This window comes from Heterodontus francisci, chromosome 8, assembly GCF_036365525.1.
Source record: "Heterodontus francisci isolate sHetFra1 chromosome 8, sHetFra1.hap1, whole genome shotgun sequence".
Taxonomy (NCBI): domain Eukaryota; kingdom Metazoa; phylum Chordata; class Chondrichthyes; order Heterodontiformes; family Heterodontidae; genus Heterodontus; species Heterodontus francisci.
Window position 1 is genome coordinate 10,508,213 of NC_090378.1, and position 24,611 is coordinate 10,532,823.

At 43.3% G+C, this 24,611-nt stretch overlaps 1 pseudogene; it reads left to right on the plus strand.

Annotated features, from left to right (window-relative positions):
- Nucleotides 1-1,463: 1,463 nt before the first annotated feature.
- LOC137373176 (di-N-acetylchitobiase-like) lies at nucleotides 1,464-23,069 on the plus strand (annotated as a pseudogene).
- The last annotated feature ends 1,542 nt before the right edge of the window (nucleotides 23,070-24,611 follow it).

A 24,611-nucleotide genomic window follows, 5' to 3' on the forward strand; every position in this document is an offset into this window, starting at 1 on the left:
GTCATCATAGAATTCCAAAAGATTAGCTATGAGGAGAGGTTGGATAAACTCGGATTGTTTTCACTGGAACGACGAAGGTGGAGGGGTGACATGATACAGGTTTACAAAGTTATGAGCGGCATGGACAGAGTGGATAGTCAGAAGCTTTATCTCAGGCTGGAAGAGTCAATTATTAGGGGACAGAGGTTTAAGGTGAGAGGGGCAAAGTTTAGAGGGGATGTGCGAGGCAAGTTCTTTACACAGAGGGTGGTGAGTGCCTGGAACTTGCTACCAGGGGAGGTGGTGGAAGCAGGTACGATAATGACGTTTAAGAGGCATCTTGACAAATACATGAATAGGATGGGAATAGAGGGATACGGTCCCCGGAAGTGCAGAAGGTTTTAGTTTAGGCAGGCTTCAAGATCGGCACAGGCTTGGAGGGCCGAATGGCCTGTTCCTGTGCTGTACTGTTCTTTGTTCTTTGTCCCCAGAGAAATACCCTGGGTCTTTGGGATACTAGTCCAGTGATAATACCACTACGCCACCGCCTACGTTAAATCTGCTTCTCTGTCCACAGATGCTGCCAGACCTGCTGAGTATTTCCAGCAATTTTAGTTTTCATTTTATTTTCCACGACTCCCTGTTTTCTGTCCTAAAGCCAATTTTTTATCTGAACTGACACTAACCCTCCTATTCGAAGAGGCTCACTTTTGTTGACCAGCCTTTTATGTGGTACTTTGACAAAGGCTTTCATACAATCAATATCGACAGCATCCATTGCTTCCTCTTCATCAAATTTCTCTGATACTTCATCAAAAAATTCAATTAGATTAGTCAAGCACAATCTGCCTTTTATAAATCCTTGCTGGCTCTCCTTAATTCATTCAAACCTCTCCAAGTGCATGTTGATATTTTCCCTGATATTGTTTCGAATACCTTACCCATCACAAATGTTCAACTGACCGGCCTGTAATTATGAGAATGTCCTTACACTATTTCTGGAATAAGGCTGTCACATTTCCCTCCCTCCAATCCTCTGGCACCTCCCCTGTATCGAGGGAAGATTGGAAGATTAAGGCAAACCCTTCCGCTATCTCCACTCCCACTGCTTTTCCCAACCGGGAATGCAAGCCAACCGGATCAGGTGACTTCTTAACTCTAACCATAGCCAGGCTTTCCAGGACATCCTGCCTATCACATTATCCTTCACCTCTACCATCTCCGCTTCTCATGGGATTGGTGGTATTATAATGGTATGGATTGAGAATTGGTTAATGGATGGAAAACAGACAGTAGGAATAAATGGGTCATTCTCAGTTTTGCAGGCTGTGACTAGTGGGGTATTGCAAGGATCAGTGCTTGGGCCCCAGCGACTCACAATCTGCCACCTTCAACAAATTTGTGCACTTATACCCCAGGTCTCTCTGCTCCTTTAGAATTCTACCCTTTATTTTTAATTGTCTTTCCTTGTTCTTCCGACTGAAATGAACACTTCATACTTCTCTGCATTAAATTTCATCTACCACATATCCGCCTGTTCCACCAGCCTGTGTAATTCCTCTTGAAGTCTATTACTACCCTCCTCACAGTTCACAATATTTCCGAGGTGACCTTTGCTCTGCTTATTTCCTTTGGCACGTCTACTCTATACTTTTTACATTCAGCCTGATTCTGCCCTGTATGATCAAGCTGACATTTGTCATATGCCCCCTTATTCTGATTCATCCTGCTCTCTAACATCTTTCTAATCCTGGGAGCTCTGGAATTTGTTACCCTCACTTTCCCCTTGTGGGAATGTACCTAAACAGTGTCTGAACCATCTCCTCTTCAAAGGCCACCATTATATTTCTGCCTGCCAGTCTTTGACTCCAATTTACACAGGCCAGATCCCTCTTCAGTTCACTGAAATTATCACTTCTCCAATTAAGTATTTTTATTCCAGACTGCTCCTGGTCCTTCTTCTAATATTCTCCACTTGACCAACTTCATTCCCCAGCCATGCGGCCAGCCTCATTGGGCATGAAAGATACTGACCAAGAATATCCCCTGAACACATTTGAGAAATTCCTTCCCTTCTCTGCATTAACACAATCACTGCTCATTCAATGCTGAGGTAATTAAAGTCTCCTGTTGTCACTACTCTATAGTTCCTTCACTCTCTGTAATATCTTTACAAATCTGCTCCTTTATCTCCTTCCCATTATTTATTATCTTGTTAAATACAGCAGGTAATGTAATAGCTCGTGTATTATTTACTAACTCCAAGCAAATAGATTCTGTGTTTGACCTCTCAATGACATTGTCTCTTTCTAGCACTGTAATATTTCCTGAATTAAAATTGCTACCCTTCCTCTTTTTCCTTCCCTATCTTCCTTGAATATCTTGTACCCAGGAATACTAAGCATCCAGTCCTCCGCTTTTTTGAGACAGTTATCACTACTACATCATATTTCCACATGGCTACTTGCACGTGCAGCTCACCAACTTTATTAACCACACTTTGTATATTTACATGCACTCCCACCCTAACACAAGTTGCACCTTCACCGTCGCTGGGTTAAAATCCTGGAACTCCCTTCCTAACTGCACTGTGGGTGTACCTACCTCACATGGACTTCACCCGTTTAAGAAGGAATATCCATAATTAATGAAAGTCCTACCCTGTTGCGTGCCGAGCCTCGGTCCAGCGCACACGCTCCACTCTTCTGACTCTGGCCTGATGAGATTTCTCCTCTTCCACCATCAATGGCAGCTCCTTCAGTTGTTACTACCTTGAAAACTAGAATCTAAAATCTTCTACCTTTATTGCTTTGCTATTTCTGTTATCTTCTCAAGCTGCCTCAAAACTGATCTGTTTGACTGTGCTTTTGGTCACTTCATCTTGTCAGCTTGACTCAGTGGGAACACGCTCTCTCTCTATCTCTCTATCTCCCTCCCTTCTGGGTTGGAAGGTTTTGGGTTTACTCCAGCAATTGACACATAAGGGCAGTACTGAGGGAGTGCTGCACTGGTGAAGGTGCTGTGTTTCAGATGAGATATTAAACAAATGTTTCACCAGACTGTTCAGGTGGGTGTAGAAGACCACGTGGGCACAATGTGAAGAAGAGTAGGGAGTTCTCGTGGTGTCCTGGGTAACATTCATCCCTCACCCAACACCACCAAAATACCAAACTGGTCCATTATCTAATTTCCTATTTGTGGGACTTTGCTGGGCACAAATTAGCTACAAAATCCACTTAGAAAGCAACAGTGATGACACGTCCAAAATAATTAATTGGTTATGAAGCATGTAAGGACATCCTAAGGATGTGGAAGGCACTATATAAATGCAAGCTGTTGCTAAATCTTCCTCTCCTACTTTCTACTTGATGCTGCCAGTTCTGTTTGTAAAAAGTCTTGGGACTGTCCTGCGGCACAGTGGCGCAGTGGTTAGTACCACAGCCTCACAGCTCCAGAGATCTGGGTTCAATTCTAGGTACTGCTTGTGCGGAGTTTGCAAGTTCTCCCTGTGACTGCGTGGGTTTTCACCGGGTGCTCTGGTTTCCTCCCACTGCCAAAAAACTTGCAGGTGATAGGTAAATTGGCCATTGTAAATTGCCCCTAGTGTAGGTAGGTGGTAGGGAATATGGGATTACTGTAGGGTTAGTATAAGTGGGTGGTTGTGGGTTGGCACAGATTTGGTGGGCCGAAGGGCCTGTTTCAGTGCTGTATCTCTAAATAAATAAATGAAACTGTAATAACAATTATTGTGATTTCTTCATGCTTCACCAGAATTTATACATGAAATGCACATCGCAGACAGTGGACAACGAGCAAATTTTATCACAGCGCTTTTGAAAATTATAAAATTCCACTTTCTGGATGGAATTAATTTGGATGCATGGAGCAATATTTCAAATTATTGTGCAATAATTCCACTGCTCAGGGAATCCATAAACGTCTTCCCCGGGAAATACCGGGATCTCAGGTAAAAGCCATCTTTTTTAAAAAAGGCACAAGCAATTTAGTTCAAACTTAATTACTTAGAAACATGGATAGTTTCCTGGATAAGTAAATTGAAATGAAGATTTCTAGCTGCTGTTTATCAGAGCATCATCTTGTTATGAGACTGTTTGGACCAGAGCTGAGAAAAGACATTTTAGTTTGAATCAGCTTAATCTGAATCTGCAGCAGACTTGGTGGTGCAGCAATTGTAGCCCAGAATTATACAAGTGTATTGAGGCCCAGATTCTAGTGATGGCATGTTTCAAACTGTAATTATCACACAAGTGGAAGGATGATACAGCGCAGAAGGAGTCCATTTGGCCCATCATGCCTATGCCTGCTCTTTGAAAGAGTTATCCAATTAGAATCATAGAATGGTTACAGCACAGAAGGAGACCATTTGACCCATCCTGTTTGTACTGGCTCTCTGAAAGAGCAACTCACTTAGTCCCACTCCTCTGCCTTTTCTCTGTAGCTCTGCAAATTTTATCTCTTCAGTTAATCATCCAATGCTCTTTACAAGGCCTCGATTGAATCTGCCTCCACCACACTCTCGAGCAGTACATTCCTGATCCTAACAACTCGCTTTGTGAAAAAGTTTTCCCTCAAGTCACTGTTGCTTCTTTTTCCAATCCCCTTAAATTGATGTCCTCTGGTTCTCAATCCTTCCACCAATGGGAACAGTTTCTCTGTATCTACTCTGTCCAGACCCCTCATGATTTTGGACACCTCTATCAACTTTCTCCTTGATCTTCTTTTCTCCAAGGAGAACAACTCCAGCTTCTCCAATTTATCAGCAGGAAAGCAGGAAACAACAGGCCAATTATCTTAACATCTGTCATTGGGAAAATGTTAGAAGCTATTATTGAAGACATTATAGCAGGGCACTTAGAAAAATTCAAGGTAATCAGGCAGAGTCAACATAGTTTTATGAAAGGTAAATCATGTTGAACCAATTTATGGGAGTTCATTGAAGAAATAACATGTGCTGTGGATAAAGGGGTGACGGTACTGAATGTACTGTACTGAGATTTCCAGAAGGCATTTGATAAGGTGCCCCATCAAAGGTTATTGCGGAAAATAAAAGCTCATGGTGTAGGGGGTAACATATTGGCACGGATAGAAGATTGGCTTGCTGACAGGAAACATAGAGTAGGCATAAATGGGTTATTTACTGCTTGGCAAGATGTAATGAGTGTTGTAAAGTAAAGCATATTATCCCGCTGAATCTCCTCTGCACCCTCTCCAGTGCAATCACATCCTTCCTATAGTGTGGCGACCAGAACTGTGCACAGTACTCCAGTTGTGGCCTAACTAGTGTTTAATACAACTCCATCATAACCTCCCTGCTCTTATATTCTATGTCTTGGCTAATAAAGGCAAGTATCCCATATGCCTTCCTAACCACCACCTGTGCTGCTGCCTTCAGTGATCTATTGACATGCACACCAAGGTGCCTCTGACCCTCTGTACTTCTTAGGGTCCTACCATCCATTGTATATTCCCTTGCCTTGTTAGTCCTCCCAAAATGCATCACCTCACACTTCTCAGGATTAAATTCCATTTGCCACTGCTCTGCCCATCTTACCAGCCCATCTATATCATCCTATAATCTAAGGCTTTCCTCCTCACTATTTACACCACCAATTTTCATGTCATCTGTGATCTTACTGATCATACCTCCTATATTCACGTCGAAATCATTTATGTACACTACAAACAGCAAGAATCTCTGCACCGATACCTGTGGTCCACCACTGGTCACAGGCTTCCAATCGCAAAAACATGCCTTGACTATCACCCTCTGCCTCCTGCCGCTATGCCAATTTTGGATCCAATTTGCCAACGTGCCCTGGTTCCCATGTGCTCTTATCTTCTTGACCAATGTCCCATGCTGGACCTTATCAAAAGCCTTACTGAAGTCCATGTAGACTACATCAACTGCTTTACCCTCATCTACACACATCTTAGTACGCAGGTACAGCATATAATGAGGAAAGCTAATCGAATGTTATCATTTATTGTGAGAGGAATTGAAAACAATAGCAGGGAGGTTATGCTACAGTTATACAGTGCATTGGTGAGACCACATCTGGAGTACTGTGTACAGTATTAGTCTTCTTATTTAAGGAAGGACCTCAATGTTTTAGAAGCAGTTTAGAGAAGGTTTACTAGACTAATACCTGAAATTGGTGGGTTATCCAATGAGGAAAGGTTGGACAGGCTCGGCCTGTATCCTCTGGAGTTTAGAAGATTAAGAGGTGATCTGATTGAAACATAGCAGATCCTGAGGGGTCTTGATAGGGTGGATTTGAATATTTTTAAAGCAAAGGTAAATAGATTCTTAATAAGAAAGGAGGTGAAAGGACCGGAGGTAGGCGGGAATGTGGAGTTCAGGTTACAATCAGATCAGCCATGATCTTGTTGAATGGTAGAGCAGGCTCGAGGGGCAGAGTGGCCTACTCCTGCTCCTAATTCATATGTTATCAATGTAACTGATGTTCCTCATCCCTCGAACCATTCTCCTGAATCTTTTCTGAATTCTCTCTAATGCCTTCACATCCTTCCGAAAGTGTGGTGTTCAGTTGAGCCTGAAGAAGAGTTTTGTATAGGTTTATCATAACTACCTTGCTTTTGTACTCTATGCCCCTACATATAAGGCCAGTATCCCATATACTTGACTAACCACTTTCTCACCTTGTCATTCCACCTTCAATGAATTGTGAACATATATCCACAGGTCTTCCTTCTCCTTCATCACCTTCAGGATTGTACTTTTTACTTTTTATTGCCTCTCCTCATTCTTCCTACAAAAATGAATCACTTCACACTTTTCTGCATTAAATTCCATCTGCCACTTGTCTGCACATGCCACCAGTCTGTTTAAGTCTATCACGATCTGCCTCACAGTTCACAATACTTCCAAGTTTTGTGTCATCAGCATATTTTGAAATTGTGGTCAGTACACCCAAGTCTAGGTAATTAATGTGTATCAGGAAAAGCAGGGATCCCAACACCAACCCTTGGACCAGTTAACCTAACATCTGTCATTGGACAGATGCTGGAGACTATTATTAAAGAAGTCTTAACTTCTTGGAAGTCTTAACACTTGGAAAAGCATAGTATAATCAGAACAAGTCAACATGGCTGTACTAAAGGGAAATCCTGTTTGACAAATTTATTAGAATTTTTTGAGGATGTAACTAGTAGGGTAGATAAAGGGGAACCAGTAGATGTAGTATACCTGGATTTCCAAAATGCATTTGATAAGGTGCCACAAAAAAGATTAATAGGCAAGATAAGGGTTCAAGTCGTTGGGGGTAATATATTACCATGGCGAGAGAATTGGTTAACAGACAGGAAGCAGAGAGTGGGCATAAATGGGGCATTTTCAAGTTGGGAGGCAGTGAATTGTGGGGTGCTGGAACGATCAGTGCTGGGGCCTCAGCTATTTACACTCTACATTAATGACTTGTATGAAGCGACAGAGAGTAATGTATCTAAGTTTGCTGGTTATACAAAGCTCCGTGGAAAGGTAAGCTGTGGGAAGGACAGAGAGAGGATTCAAGGAAATATAGACAGGTTAAGTGAATGGGCAACAAGATGGCAAATGGAGTATAATGTAGGGAAGTGTGAAGTTGTTCACTGTGGTTGTAAAAATAGAAAAGCAGAATATTTTTTAAAAGCTGTGAAACTGGTACGTGTTAATGTTCAGAGAGACTTGGGTGTACTCGTACAAGAAACACACAAAGTTAACATGCAGGTGCAGTAGGCTATTAGGAAGGCAAATGGCATGTTGGCCTTTATTACAAGGGGATTGGAGTTCAGGAATAAATAAGTCTTACTAAAATTGTAAAATTGAGAAAATTTGGTGAGACCGCACCTGGAATACTGTGTGCAGTTTTGGTCTCCACATTTAAGAAAGGATTAACTTGCACTGGAGGCAGTGCAGTGAAGAGTTTTAAAATTGGTCTCTGGGATGACAACTGGGGTTGTCCAATGACAAGAGGCTGAGTAAATTGTGTCTATATTCTCTGGAATTTTGAAGAATGAGAGGCAATCTAATTGAGACATACAAGATTCTGAAAGGACTTGATAGGGTAGAAGCTGAGAGATTGTTTCTGCTGGTCGGGGAATTTAGGCACAGTCTGGGGATCATTCAGCCAATCATTCAGGACCGAGATGAGGGGAAATTGTTAGACTCAAAGGGTTGTGAATCTTTGGAATTCTCTACTCCAGAGCTTTGTGGATGCTCCATCGTTGAATACATTTAAAGCGCGGATAGAGAGATGTTTGTTCTCGCATGGACTGAAGGGATATGGGGTGTGGGCAGGAAAGTGGAATTGAAGCCCAAGATCAGCCATGGACATATTGAATGGTAGAGCAGGTTCAATGGGTCATATGTTCTACTTCTGCTCCTATTTCTTGTATTCTTGTGAACCCCACTATTTATCTTCTTCCAGACCAAACACAACCGTTCACCGCTATGCTCTGTTTCCTGTCACCCAGCCAACTTCGTATCCATGCTGCCACTGTCCCTTTAATTCCATGAGCTCTACCTTTGCTGATAAGCCTGTATTATGGCACTTTATCAAATGCTTTTTGGAAGTCCATGTACACCACATCAACATCATTACCTTCATCAATCCTCTCAGTTACCTCATCAAAAAACTGAAAGAAATCTGCAAAACATGACTTTCCCTTAAAAATCCATGCTGGCTCTCCTTAATTAATCCACATTTATACAAGTAACTGTTAATTTTGTCCCAAATTATCATTTCTAAAAGCTTTCCCACCACTGATGTTAAACTGACTGGCCTGCAGTTTCTGGATTTGTCCTTACACCCTTTCTTGAATAAGGGTGTAACATTTGGAATTCTCCTGTCCTCTAGCACCATCCCTCTATCTAAAGAGGATTGAAAGTTTATGGACAGTACCTCTGCAATTTCCACCCTTACTTCCCTCAGTAAACTTGGATGAATCTCATCCAGTCCTGTTGACTTTAAGTACAACCAGTCTATCTAATACCTCCTCTTTATTAATTTTTAGCCCCTCCAATGTCTCAACTACCTCCTCTTTCACTGTGACTTGAGCAGCATCTTCTTCCTTGGTAAAGACAAATGCAAAATACTCATTTAATATCTCAGCCACGCCCCCTGCCTCCATTCATAAATCCACTTTTATGTCCCTAAAAGGTCCGGCTCTTCCTTTTACGACCCCTTTACTGTTTATATGCCTATAGAAGACTTTTGAGTTCCCTTTTATGTCAGCTGGCAGTCCCTTCTCACACTCTCTCTTTGCTTCTCTTATTTGCTTTTTCACTTCCCCTTTGAACCTTCAATATTCAGCCTGGTTGTCAATTGTATTATCCACCTGAAATCTGTCATATGCACCCATTTTCAGCTTCATCTTACTCTCTATCTCTTTTGTCATCCAGGGAGCTTTCGGTTTGTTGCCCTACATTTCCAGAGAGAGCGGGGGGAGACAGAGAGAGAGAGGGGGACAGAGAGTGGGGCCAGGAACAGTGAGAGAGAGAGGGCAGGAGAGAGGGGGGACAAAGAAAGAGAGGGGAACAGAGAGAGAGAGAGAAGGCAGGGACAGAGAGAAAGAGAGAGAGGGGGGACCGCGAGAGAGAGAGGGACAGAGAAAGAGAGAGAGGGGGGAGAGAGAGAAGAGGAGAGAGGGAGAGAGAGAGTGAGGGGGCGAACAGGGAGAAAGGGGGACTGAGATCTTCAAGATATTAACAGCAAAAGACAGGCTAGATAAAGATAAAATATTTCCACTGTGGGAGTTTCAAAATCTAGGGGGCATAGTCTAAAAATTAGGAGCAGACCATTCAGGAGAGATGTTAGGAAGCACTACTTCATGCAAAGGGTGGTAGGGGTTTGGAACTCTCTCCCACAACCAGCAGTTGAACTTAGAACAGTTGTTAATTTTAAATCTGAGATAGATAGATTTTTGTTAAGCAAAGATATTCAGGGATATGGGCCAAATGCAGGTAGATGGAGTTAGGCCGCGGATCAGCCATGATCTCATTGAATGGCGGGAGAGGCTCGAGGGGCTGAATGATCTACTCCTGTTCCTGTCTTCCTATGATCCTATGTTCCTATGAGAGAGAGGGGGACAGAGAGAGAGAGGGGACAGAGAGAGAGAGTGAAATGGGGAAAGAGTGATAGGACGGACAGAGAAAGGGGAGTACAGATAGAGGCAGACAGAAGCAGGAATTGTCTCACCACCTGCTATGTAAGACGTAAATTGTAATGTGCCCCCACATGTGAAAAGTTTGGATCACCTTGTGCTCGTCAATCTGTGTCCTGTTGCAGGCGATTCATATCATCCTCACTGTTTGCCACTCCTCCAAAATTGGTATCATCGGCAAATTTTTGTAATTTTGCTTTGTATTCCAGGATCCAAGTTCTTTACATATAGCAAAAAAAGCAGTGGCTGTCTCCACCTCGATGTTATCGACCATGAAGCCAATTTTTCATCCAATTAGAGACTGACCCTCCTATTCCATGTGCTTCAGTTTTATTAACCAGCCTTTTATGTGGTACTTCATCAAATGCTTTCCAAAAATCCACCTGGACCAGATCTGTTCTCATCCCATTGATGTTGACCCTCCCCCTATTAATTATTTTCACTCTGGATTGCTCCTTGTACTTTTCCACAGCCAACCTAACCCTTATGATACTATGATCACTGTCCTCTAAATGTTCCACTACTGACCCTTGATCCACTTGACCCACCTCATTCCCCAGAACCAGATACAGCAATGCCTCCTTCCTTGTTGCACTGGAAACATACTGATGTAGAAAATTCTCCTGAACACACTCCAGAAACTCTTGCCCCTCTCTGTCATAGAAAAATAGAAAATAGGAGCAGGCGTAGGCCATTCAGCCCTCTGAGCCTGCTCCGTCATTCACTATGATCATGCCTGATCATCTAACTCAGTGAAGTGTTCCCTTTGTCTTACCAACTTAATAGAATTCTTTGAGGAAGTAACAAAGTTGATTGATGAGGGAAGGGCTGTAGATGTCATATACATGGACTTCAGTAAGGCGTTTGATAAGGTTCCCCATGGTAGGCTGATGGAGAAAGTGAAGTCGCATGGGATCCAGGGTGTACTAGCTAGATGGATAAAGAACTGGCTGGGCAACAGGAGACAGAGAGTAGCAGTGGAAGGGAGTTTCTCAAAATGGAGACGTGTGACCAGTGCTGTTCCACAGGGATCCGTGCTGGGACCACTGTTGTTTGTGATATACATAAATGATTTGGAGGAAAGTATAGGTGGTCTGATTAGCAAGTTTGCAGACGACACTAAGATTGGTGGAGTAGCAGATAGTGAAGGGGACTGTCAGAGAATACAGCAGAATATAAATAGATTGGAGAGTTGGGCAGAGAAATGGCAGATGGAGTTCAATCAGGGCAAATGCGAGGTGATGCATTTTGGAAGATCCAATTCAAGAGTGAATTATACAGTAAATGGAAAAGTCCTGGGGAAAATTGATGTACAGAGAGATTTGGGTGTTCAGGTCCATTGTTCCCTGAAGGTGGCAACGCAGGTCAATAGAGTGGTCAAGAAGGCATACGGCATGCTTTCCTTCATCGGACGGGGTATTGAGTACAAGAGTTGGCAGGTCATGTTACAGTTGTATAAGACTTTGGTTCGGCCACATTTGGAATACTGCGTGCAGTTCTGGTCGCCACATTACCAAAAGGATGTAGATGCTTTGGAGAGGGTGCAGAGGAGGTTCACCAGGATGTTGCCTGGTATGGAGGGCGCTAGCTATGAAGAGAGGTTGAGTAGATTAGGATTATTTTCATTAGAAAGACGGAGGTTGAGGGGGGACCTGATTGAGGTGTACAAAATCATGAGAGGTATAGACAGGGTGGATAGCAAGAAGCTTTTTCCCAGAGTGGGGGATTCAATTACTAGGGGTCACGAGTTCAAAGTGAGAGGGGAAAAGTTTAGGGGGGATATGCGTGGAAAGTTCTTTACGCAGAGGGTGGTGGGTGCCTGGAACGCGTTGCCAGCGGAGGTGGTAGACGCGGGCACGATAGTGTCTTTTAAGATGTATCTAGACAGATACATGAATGGGCAGGAAGCAAAGAGATACAGACCCTTAGAAAATAGGCGACATGTTTGGATAAAGGATCTGGATCGGCGCAGGCTTGGAGGGCCGAAGGGCCTGTTCCTGTGCTGTAATTTTCTTTGTTCTTTCTTTGTTCTTTGTTCTTTCCCCCCATATCCTTTGATCCCTTTAGCCCCAAGAGCTGTATCTAACTCCTTCATTAAAACATACAATGTTTTGGCCTCAACTGCTTTCTGTGGTAATGAATTCCACAGGCTCACCACTCTCTGGGTGAAGAAATTTCTCCTCAACTCAGTCCTGAAAGGTTTACCCCAGATCCTTAGACTATGACCCCTGGTTCTGGGACTCCCTCACCATCAGGAACTTCCTTCCTGCATCTACCCTGTCAAGCCCTGTTCGAATTTTATAGGTTTCTATGAGATCCCCCCTCACTGTTCTGAACTCCAGCCAATATAATCCTAACCGATTCAATCTCTCCTCATACGTCAGTCTCGCCATCCCAGGAATCAGTCTGGTAAACCTTCGCTGCACTCCCTCGAGAGCAAGAACATCATTCCTCAGATAAGGAGACCAAAACTGCACACCATATTCCAGGTGTGGCCTCACCAAGACCCTGTATAATTGCAGCAAGACAACCCTGCTCTTGTATTCGAATCCTTTCGCTATGAAGACCAACATGACATTTGCCTTTTTTACTGCCTGTCGCACTTGTATGTTTACCTTCAGCGACTGGTGTACGAGAGCACCCAGGTGTCGTTGCATATTCCCCTCTCAGTTTATATCCATTCAGATCATCATCTGCCTTCCTGTTTTTGCTACCAAAGTGGATAACCTCACATTTATCCACATTTTACTGCATCTGCCATGCATTTGCTCACTCACTCAACTTGTCCAGATCACCCTGAAGCCTCACTGCATCCTGCTCACAACTCACCCTCCCACCCAGTTTTGTGTCATCTGCAAATTTGGAGATATTACATTTAGTCCCTCATCTAAATCATTAATGTATATTGTGAATAGCCGGGGTCCTAGCACTGATCTCTGCAGCACCCCACGAGTCACTGCCTGCCATTCGGAAAAAGACCCATTTATTCCTACACTTTGTTTCCTGTCTGCCAACCAATTTTCTATCCATTGCAATACACTACCCCCAATCCCATGCGCTTTAATTTTACACGCTAACCTCTTATGCAGGACTTCGTCGAAAGCCTTCTGAATGTCCAAATGAACCATATCCACTGGCTCCCCCTCATCAACTCTACTAGTTGCATCCTGTCCTTTACATTACTACTATCCCAGTCTATATTAGGATAATTAAAGTCCCTATTATAATGACTCTATAATTCTTGCCTCACTCTGTAATTTCCTTGCAAATTTGATCCTCTATATCTTTACCGTTATTTGGTAGTCTATAGAATACACCCATCAGTGTAATGGGGTACCTCGATTGTTTCTTAGCTCTAACCAAATAGATTCTGTCCTTGACCCCTCTCGGACATCTTCTCTCTCCAGCAGTGTTATGTTCTCCAAAATCAATACAGCTGTCCCTTCTCCTAATGTTCCTTCCCTATTTTTCCTGAACACCTTGTATCCAGGAATATTTAGTCCCCAATCCTGCCCGTTATTAAGCCACATCATATTTCCACTCACCTGCAGCTCACCAACCTTATTTATCACACTCCACACATTCACATTCATGCACTATAAACCTAATTTAGATATTTTTACATTCCCTCTTACTCTGGCCCCACCTAATGCCTTACTATTTCCTACTCTAGTGCTTTCTGTCGCTCCAAATTCTCTGTGCATCTTTTTTCTCTCTCTAATATTACCTTCTGGTTCCCAAGTTCCTGCCAAGTTAGGTTAAACCTTCCCAAATAGCACTAGCAAATCGCCCTGCAAGGGCATTTATCCTGGCTCTCTTCAGGTGCAACCCGTCCGGCCTGCATAGGTTCCAACTCCCAGAACCAGTCCCAATGTCCAAGGAATCTAGAGCATTTCCTCCTGCACCATCTCTCCAGTCATGCATTCATCTGCTCTTTCTTCCTATTTCCGTACTCACTTGCTCATGGTACTGGGAGTAATCCGGAGATTACTACCTTTGAGATCCTGCTTGCTAGTTTCTTTCCTCACTCCCTAAACTCGACCGGCAGGACTCCATCTCTCTTTCTACCTGTGTTGTTGGTACTGATATGGACCACGACCATTGGCTGCTCACCCTCCCCCGTCAGAGTGCTCTGCAACTGTTCAGTGACATCCATGACCCTGGCGTCAGGGAGACAACATAACATCCTGGATTCACATCTGTGGCCACAGAAACACCTGTCTTTTCCCCTATTGAATTCCATCTCACTATTGATTTCCAATCTTCCTGATTAATATTTAGACAATCAAGGATCCTGACAATTATGACTCACTATTTTCTCCAACTTTATCATGTTCCATTTTATAAAGTCGTGAACATTGTAGAATTTCTCCCCTGTTGAATTTCACAGCTCCCCTGCACCCTGCATGAGAAGGGAGTGCTTATTAAAAACCAAATAACTACGAGTCACAGCCAACATAAGGGGCTGAAAAAAATGGCCGCCCACACAGACAAAGAGGCACCGCCATTCCAAGCGCGGTGGCTCATTTAAATAGCTGGGACAGGAGGCCCCCACCGATCCCGGGGAGGGGGCGGGCTGTCCGTCTCTGGCAATGGTATTAACTGCCTGTGCGCAGGCGCTGGCACCATTTTTAAAAGGCTGTCAGCCCTACTGGGACATTTAACTATTGAATACATTTTTTTGGCCCTCTCACAACCCCCAATATCAATTGGATTAATTATTTGCCCTTTTCACCCCAAAATATTTTACCTTCACTACCTGACCTTCCCCGCGCCAAAACTGCACAAAATTTAAACTATATCCCTTCCCACTATCCCTGACACCCATGACATTTATTTGACCCAGCCCCCCATCCCCCGCACTGAGAAATGTACCTTCTCCCCCTTCCCCACCAGTGCAGCGCCTCATTTCCCCGGACAGGGATCCGAAGGCATGGCAGTGCCAATCGCCGGGTTGTAGATCACAGCGGGAGTTCAGGAGTCAGTGGGAGACTCATTTATTCAGTTGAATTAATTTATATAAATATTAAATGGTGAGCACGACGCCACACAGTGGGGGGGCTGCCACGAGGCCTCGCCGCCGCCGGCAATATCGGGCTGGGCCCTGCCGGTGTTGAAGTCGTGGCTGGCCTCATCCAGGGCAATCTTCATGCCCCCTCCCCGCTACCATGGATCCCGACATCAAGGGCTCTATAAAATCCAGCCCAAGGTGTGAGATAAAGTTAACTTCTCATTATTATTTGTTCCTTAGGTCTCATATAATGTACCTTGGGCTCCAGACTGCCCAGATGACCCATGCAATGATTATGTGGAAATGGCAAATTCCTGTGACTTCTTCGTAAAGTCCTATAATTTGCAGAACCAAATGTGGGATGAGTGCTTTGCAAAAGCAAATGCTCCCTATCACCAGATTTATTCAGGTATGTACATTAAAACCTTCTGGTTCAGGGTCTGCCTCCCGGATATCAATGTTCATCTAAAACTGTCATATTTTTATCCATTTAGGTCTCTCTGCTTATATCAAACTGGGTATTGATTCCAGAAAGCTGGTGATGGGAGTTCCGTGGTTTGGTTCCGACTATCCTTGCCAGCACTTGTATGAGGTAAGATGAAATGTTTTGCTTGCATTGCACAAGACAAGAGAATGAAGTCAGTTCACCTGAAACACATCCCTCGTCCACATTAACTGTCCAATCAGGGCATCTAAATGTATTTTGAAAACAGCCCAGTATTTTGCCTTCACAACAAAAACAAGAAATGCTGGAATCACTCAGCAGGTCTTGCAGCATCTGTGGAAAGAGAAGCAGAGTTAACGTTTCGGGTCAGTGACCCTTCTTCGGAATTTGCCTTACTCAGCTTGCTTGTCGCCCAGTTCAATAACTTTGATGTTTTTTACATTCAGCCTTTTTATTCCCTGTTTTACAATTTTACTAATTTCCATTTTTATCCATTGGCTTGCTGTCTGTGCTGACCTTATCCATGCTATTTAATATTTCATTTCACTGAGGCATTTCCTTAACTGCATTCTTCTAGACTGTAAATCTTAAGCTTCTGAATTTTTTTCTCAAAGCTCATTCCTTCACACATGGAATCAAAGAAGCACAGGAGATACAGTAGACCATTCAATTACTCAAGCCTGTTCCACCACTCAGTTTGATTGTTACTGATTTTTATCCCATATACCTGCCTTGACTTTGTCACTATTAATATCTTTGCCTAACAAAATTCTATTGAGCTTAGTTTCTAAATTTTCAATTATCCTTGAGTCCTAATTGTTCCTCAGAGCCGATACACTGGGAGATCAGTCATGCTGTCACAGCATTTCTGAAGTTAGCAGAGTAACTATATTCACAAGTAACAATTTCTCATCCTTTTGTACTTTACAGCCTGGTAGATGTGAATTGAAAAAGATTCCTGTCGGAGGTGCTCCTTGCAGTTCACAAGTTGGAAGATTGATTTCATATAAAGAGGTCAGGCAGCAGCTGCCCAGATCAATTACCGGCAGATATTGGGATGATGATTACAAATCCCCATATTATGTCTACAGGGTAAGACTATCAATCAAAGCACAGTGGAGACCTGTGCATTTCAACATTCTTTGTAGAATGTGAACATTGCAATGTTTCATGATTCAGTATTCTCTGTGTACAGGATTCAGCAAAGTTCAAAATGTCCAGTTTGTACAGTCGGAAATGTGTGCAGTTGGAGAATTGACAAGAAAATGGGAGTTGAGAAGCAAAGCACCAAAACCAGTTCACCTTGTTAAAACATTGTGAACAACCAGTTGCAGACACTGTCGGAGGTGTTGTTTTTCTGATATGAAGTTAAACTGAGGCCCTATCCGTCCTCTGAGGTGGACATACATGTTCCAATAGCACTATCTTGAGGAAGAGTGGAGGTGTCCTCCCTGGTGTCCTGGGCAATATTTGTCCCTCAACCAACATCACGAAAAGATTATCTGATCATTATCACATGCTGTTTGTGGGATCTTGCTCTGTGCAAATTGTCTGCTGCATTTCCCACATTACAACAGTCATTACATTTCAAAAGCACTTCATTAACTGTACAGTGCTTTGGAATGGTCTGAGTTTGTGAACGGTGATATTTAAATGCAAATACTTTCCTTAGAAGCTTTATATAAATATATCTATAGTAATTATGTAATCATGTTAATCAAGACAAACAGTCACAGTCATCATGACAATTTTGAGGAATATATTTGTCCTGTTAACAAGTGCCTTGTGTTCAGATGTTGCACAGCATCCAGATGAGTTCATTGGTTTTGATTGACTGGGAATTTCCTTGGAGCTGCTCCTCCAAGAAGCTAAAGAATGTCCTTCATACTGAACTTGATCATATCTGTTTAAATCATCGCAAGGGTTTCACACAATAAGTTTCTTTCAAATGCCGTAACATTGTTATGTAATTGGCTTGAAATTATGTTGAGGGGTCATAGCAGATGGATCCTTAATTCAGCCAGATGAACAAACTTATGCTATTTTAATGGCATTATTAAACTATTAAATTGTTTGGACACTATCCCACGGTCCAATCTCCATTGACTTTGACAAGTTTAGTATTTTAATGAATTAAAACAGTTGATATTTATTCACATTCGAGGTCCTGCGATCTCAATGAAGGTTCAGTGGTAAGAGTTTTCGAGCATTAGTTTCTATTTTCATTTCTACTCATGTGTGATGTGTTAATGTACTAATGCACTTTGCAGATTAATAAAGGGGGAGGTGGTGGTAATGTCACTGGACTAGTAATCTAGAGGCCTATGCTAATGCACTGGGGACATGGGTTCGAATCTCATCATGGCAGATGGTGAAAATTTGAATTCAGTTATAAATATGGAATTAAGAAAGCTAGTCTAATAGTGACCATGAAAACATTGTCAATTGTTGTAAAAACCCATCTGGTTCACTCATGTCTTTTCGGGGCAGAAATCGCCTGTCCTTACCTAGTCTGGCCTACATGTGATTCCAGACCCACAGCAATGTGGTTGATTCTTAACTGTCTTCTGAAATGGCCTAGCAAGCCACTCAGTCCAAGAACAATTAAATATAGGTAACAAATGCTGGCCTTGCTAGTGACGCCTGTATCCCATGAAAGAATAAAAATAAAGTACAAGTAAGGTTCCAGTGGTTTACATATCAGTGCAAAAGGCAAGGCTGAAGCATTTACAACCATCTTAAGCCAGAAGTGCCGATTGAAAGATCCATCTCAGCCTCCTCCTGTTGTCTACAGCATCACGGATGCCAGTCTTCAGCTAATTCAATTCATTTCTTTGGCCTCCTTGTCTCGAGAGACAATGGGTAAGCGCCTGGAGGTGGTCAGTGATTTGTGGAGCAGCGCCTGGCGTGGCTATAAAGGCCAATTCTAGAGTGACAGACTCCTCCACAGGTGCTGCAGATAAAATTGGTTGTCAGGGCTGTTACACAGTTGGCTCTCTCCTTGCACTGCTGTCTTTTTTCCTGCAACTGCTAAGTCTCTTCGACTCGCCACTCTTTAGCCCTGCCTTTATGGTTGCCCACCAGCTCTGGCGATCACTGGCAACTGGCTCCCATTACTTGTGGTCAATGTCACATGACTTCATGTCGCGTTTGCAGACGTCTTTAAAGCGGAGACATGGACGGCCAGTGGGTCTGATACCAGTGACGAGCTCGCTGTACAATGCGCCCTTGGGGATCCTGCCATCTTACATGCAGCTCACATGGCCAAGCCATCTCAGCCCCTTTGGCTCAGGAGGGTCTATATGCTGGGGATGTTGGCAGCCTCGAGGAACTCTGCATTGGAAATATGGTCCTGCCACCTAATGCCAAGGATTCTCCGGAGGCAGCGAAGATGGAATGAGTTGAGACGTCAGCATGATGGAGGCACCTTCAAATGGCTCGGAATGCATACTGTCCATCCGACTGCTCACCGCCTCTGGTCCAGTACACCTACTCAGCATCTATGTTCCACCACTCTGCTCCCCACCTGAAGTTAAAGACCAGTTCTACGAGGAACTCCATGATATCATTAGTCGCATTCCTAATACCGAACATGTGTTCCTGCTGGGGGATTTTAACGCCAGGGTTGGGGCCAAACATGACTGAGGGCCCTCCTTCCTTGGGCGCTATGGCATTGGAAGGATGAATGAGAATGCAGAAAGACTGCTGGAGTTGTGTACCTATCATAACCTCTGCATCACCAACTCATTCTTTCATACTAAACCCTGTCACCAGGTTTCTTGGAGACACCCAAGATCACGTCGTTGGCACCAGCTGGACCTCATTGTCACAAGGCGAGCCTCTATAGACAGTGTCCAAATCACACACAGCTTCCACAGTGAGGACTGTAACACTGACCACTCCCTGAAGTGCAGCAAAGTTAGACTCAAACGAAAGAAGCTACATCACTCCAAGCAGAAGAGCTGCCTGAGCATCAACACTAACAGAATTTCTTATCCACAGCTGTTACATAAGTTTCTAAATTCACTTGAAAAAGCCCTTCAAAACACTCCTGCAGGGGATGCAGAGACCAAGTGGGCCCACATTAGAGACGCCATCTATGACTCAGCAATGACAACCTTTGGCAACTCAATTCACTCCACGTGATATCAAGAAATGGCTGAAGGCACTGGATGCAGAAAATTCTATGGGCCCTAACACATTCCCGCTGTTGCACTGAAGTCCTGTCCTCCAGAACTAGCCTTACCCCTCACCAAGCTGTTCCAATACAGCTGCAAAACTCTTCTACCTGACAATGTAGAAAATTCCCCAGGTATGGCCTTTTTTTTAATCGTTCATGAGATGTGGGCATCACTGGCTAGGACAACATTTATTGCCCATCCCTAATTGCCCTTGAGAAGGTGGTGGTGAGCCGCCTTCTGAAAGCACTGCAGTCCATGTGGGGCAGGTACACCCACAGTGCTGTTAGGAAGGGAGTTCCAGGATTTTGACCCAGTGACAGTGAAGGAACGGCGATATAGTTCCAAGTCAGGATGGTGTGTGACTTGGAGGGGAACTTGCAGGTGGTGCTGTTCCCATGCATGTTCTACCCTTGTATTTCTCGGTGGTAAATGTTGTGGGTTTGGAAGGTGCTGTCAAAGGAGCCTTGGTGAATTGCTACAGTGCATCTTGCAGATGGTACACACTGCTGCCACTGTGCATGGGTGGTGAAGGGAGTGAATGTTGTGCATGGGGGTTGCTTTTTCCTGGATGGTGTCAAGCTTCTTGAGTGCTGTTGGAGCTGCCACCCATCCAGGCAAGTGCAGAGTGTTCCATCACACTCCTGACATGTGCCTTGTAAATGGTGGACAGGCTTTGGGGAGTCAGGAGGTGAGTTACTCACCACTGGATTCCTAGCCTCTGACCTGCTCTTGTAGCCCTGGCATTTATATGGCTACTCCAGTTCAGTTTCTGGTCAATGGAAACCCCCAGGATGTTGCTAGTGGGGGATTCAGCAATCGTAATGCCATTGAATGTTAAGGGGTGATGCTTAGATCCTGACCATGAAAAGCAGGACAAATCCAATCTGGCCAATTACCGCCCAATCAGTCTACTCTCGATCAACAGAGAAGTGATAGAAGATGTCGTTGACAGTGCTGTCAAGTGACACTTACTCAGCAATAACCTGCTCACTGATGCTCAGTTTGAGTTTTGCCAGGATCACTCAGCTGCTACCTCATTACAGCCCTGGTCCAAACATGGACAAAATAGCTGAATTCCAGGCAAGTTCAGGTGAGGTGAGGTGAGAGTAACTGCCTTTGACATCAAGACAGCATTTGATCAAGTGTGGTATCAAGGAGCCCTAACAAAATTGAAGTCGATGGGAATTGGAGTGGAAACTCTCCATTGGTTGGAGATATACTTAGCACAAAGGAAGATAGTTGTGTTGCTGGTGGACAATCATCTCGGCTCCAGGACATTGCTACTGGAGTTCCTCAGGGTGTGTCCTAGGCCCAACCATCTTCAGCAGCTTCATCAATGGCCTTCCCTCCATGATAAGTGCAGAGGTGGGAATATTCGCTGATGATTGCACAGTGCTCAGTACCATTCGGAACTCCTCAGATACTGAAGCAATCCGTACCTGCAAGCAGCAAGGCCTGGACAGCATTCAGGCACGAGCTGCTAAGTGGCGAGTAAAATTTGTGCCATTCAAGTGCCAATTCCAAAAACAGTGAATCAAACCATCTCCTCTTGACATTCAACAGCATTATCATCGCTGCCACCTGCAGGTCACCATTGAGCAGAAACTGAAGTGGACCAGCCATATAAATACTGTGGCTACAAGAGCAGGTCAGAGGCCGGGAATTCTGTGGCCAGTAACTCACCTCCTGACTCAGCTGCAGAAAATAACTGCAGGAGTTCCTCAGCGTAGTGTCCTAGGCCCAAACATCATCAGCTGCTTCATCAATGACCTCCCTTCAATCATAAGGTCGGAAGTAAGGATGTTCATTGATGGCTGCACAATGTTCATTCGTGACTCCTCAGATACTGAAGCAGTCTGTGTAGAAATGCAGCAAGATATGGACAATATCCAGGCTTGGGCTGATAAGTGGCAAGAAACATTCGCGCCACACAAGTGCCAGGCAATGGCCATCTCCAACAAGATAAAATATAACCAACTATAAATGATATTCAAGGCCATTACAATTGCTGAATCCCCCACTATCAACATCCTGGGCGTTCCCATTGACCAGAAACTGAACTGGAATAGCCATATAAATACCATGGCTACAAAGCAGGTCAGAGGCTGAAAATCCTGACTCCCCAAAGTGTGTCCACCATCTACAAGGTACTAGTCAGGAGTGTGCTGGAATACTCTGCACTTGTTTGGACGAGTGCAACTCCAACAACATTCAAGAAGATCAAACTTTGACACCATCCAGAACAAAGCAGTTCATTGATCGGCACCCCATCTACAACCATAAACATTCATTCACTCCACCGCCAGCACACAGTGGCAACAGTTGTGTACCATCTACAAGATGCACTGCAGCAATTCGCCAAGCCTCCTTCGACAGCACCTTCCAAATCCACGACCTCTGCCACCTAGAAGGACAAGGGCAGTAGACACACGGGAACACCACCACCTGCAAGTACCTATCCAAGCCAAAAACATCCTGACTTGGAACTATATTGCTGTTCCCTCACTGTCGCTGGGTCAAAATCCTGAAATTCCCTACCTTGCAGCAGTGTAACTGTAACCACACCACATGGACTGGCTCACCACCATCTTCTCATGGGCAATTAGGGATTGGCAAAAATGCAGGACATGCCAGCAACACTCGCATTAAATGAACAAATATTGTCACAAAATTTTATTTTTTTTGAAACTGGGAATTCTGTGTGCCTTTTAAAGCTGGGAAAAGGGAATTTTCTGTGAACACTGCTGACACTTGGGACTGGGATTTATAGGAGCCTCAACGTCGGGATCCGTGACATGGGGGAACGTCAAGATTGCCTCGGATGAGACTTGCCATGGTCCTCGACACCGGCAGGGCCCGATGTCATAAGAGTTTTTTTTATCTTAAAAATGAAGAGATCTGTGTGCCTTTAAAAGCTGCGGGGAGTGGGTTTTTTCTGTGAGCACTATATGTTGACACTTGGTGTTTGAAGTGCAGGCTGTAAAACATGTATCCAAGCAAGTCTAGAACTGTGCATTAATCCAAACTTCACTCCTATCTGTCTAACTCTCTTTGGCTTTTTTGGCAGGTTAATAATACATACCACGAGGTTTGGTATGATGATCCAGAGAGCATTTCACTAAAATCGCTGATCATGAAGAAACTAAAACTCCGTGGCATAGGCGCATGGACTGGAAAATACCTAAACCATGCTACTGATCCTACAACAGCAATGCAAACTGAACAAATGTGGAATGCTCTGTGCCCAATCCGAGGAAAATGGAGAACTTAAACTATTTACTCTTCTCAAGTGATTATTTAATTTTATTTAATATTTAATAAACACAATAAAAAGTGAACTCGCTTCCAACATTAGAAATTTAACTAATGCAGATCTAGGGAACAAATTTAATATTTTATCTAATCAATCAAATCGTATTCAATGGAAAGCAAATGTATAAATATGATTTACACTCCAAGATCTGGTCACTTCAGGCATCTTAAATTGTTTACAAAATGCACCAAAACTGCATTAGTTACCATAATGTTTAATGACGGATAAAAAATTTTGCCATTAAATACTTACAATTCAGGGAACAATTCAACTTTCCCGTTGTGTAATTTATCAATTGTGACATACACATGTGCTGTCTGTTTTACAAACATCTTCATTCTCATCCATGATTTATAATGAATTTATTTTGACTTTGGTTATTATTTTGAACTTGGATAAACTTTTAATATTCAGTTTCCTCCATTAAGGGGTGTGAATGGACCACAAATAGTGTCCTCTTTTTGCTGCTTGCTTTTTAATTGTAATAATGCAAACACTGTAACTATTTGCATTTTAATCTTCATGAGAGATTTACAATTGCCTACTCCTGAAAGACAAGTTGAATCTTACCATGAATATGTATTTCACAAAATAAAATGCTGTTTTCAAAGTAAGTGTTTTAGTTCTGTTGCTCGAGGCAAGTGGAAATTGTGGAAATATAAAACAATTGTGGATCTGGTTAGAAAAGAATTCCCATCGATGTAATCTTTGCACATATATGTAGTTGTCCTTTGTTAATCACCTTCCCTCCTCATTTCCAATGTGAAAAACTCACCATTGGGGTCGGGTGGATTGCAGTTGGGTATTTCTCTCATATTCTCTGTATTTGTAATTCTACCCAGCAAGAATTATCATTCTTTATTCCTGATACAAATTTCTTCTGTAACAATATAGTTTCAGTAACTTTGTATGTAATATTATGGGTCTAACCAGTTCCTTGATAAGAGTACAATTCTGGTATGGAATTTGCAAAAACACAGTTAATTCGAGATGAAGGTAAAGAAGGCAGAAGAAAACGACCTCTTTCAGTGATCATAAAAGTTACCTTTCTTTGTCCCGGGAAAACTATAAATACTTTAAACTACAACACTGTCTTTGCAGCAAAACCTTGAAAGTTTGAGAATTCCTAAAGCCGTACAGATGCATCCTGCGCATCCTGGTTTATATCATCCCACCATTGGTGGCAGATTAGGCCCTAAACACATTCATTTCTTAATCCTCATTCTCTCTTCCCTCTCATTTCGGACACTTCTTAAAACTTACCTCTTTGACCAAGCTATTGGTCACCTGCCCTAATATCTTCTGTGTGAAGGCATTAGAGACGATGCAGAAACATGTACAAGAATGGTTCCAGGGATGAGGACTTCAGTGACAAGGACTGATTTGAGAAGCTGGGGCTGTTTCCTTAGAGAAGCGAAGGTGAGAGGAAATTTTGATAGAGCTGTTCAAATTCAAGAGCGGTCTTGACAGGGTAGATAGGGAGAAATTGTTTCCATTGGC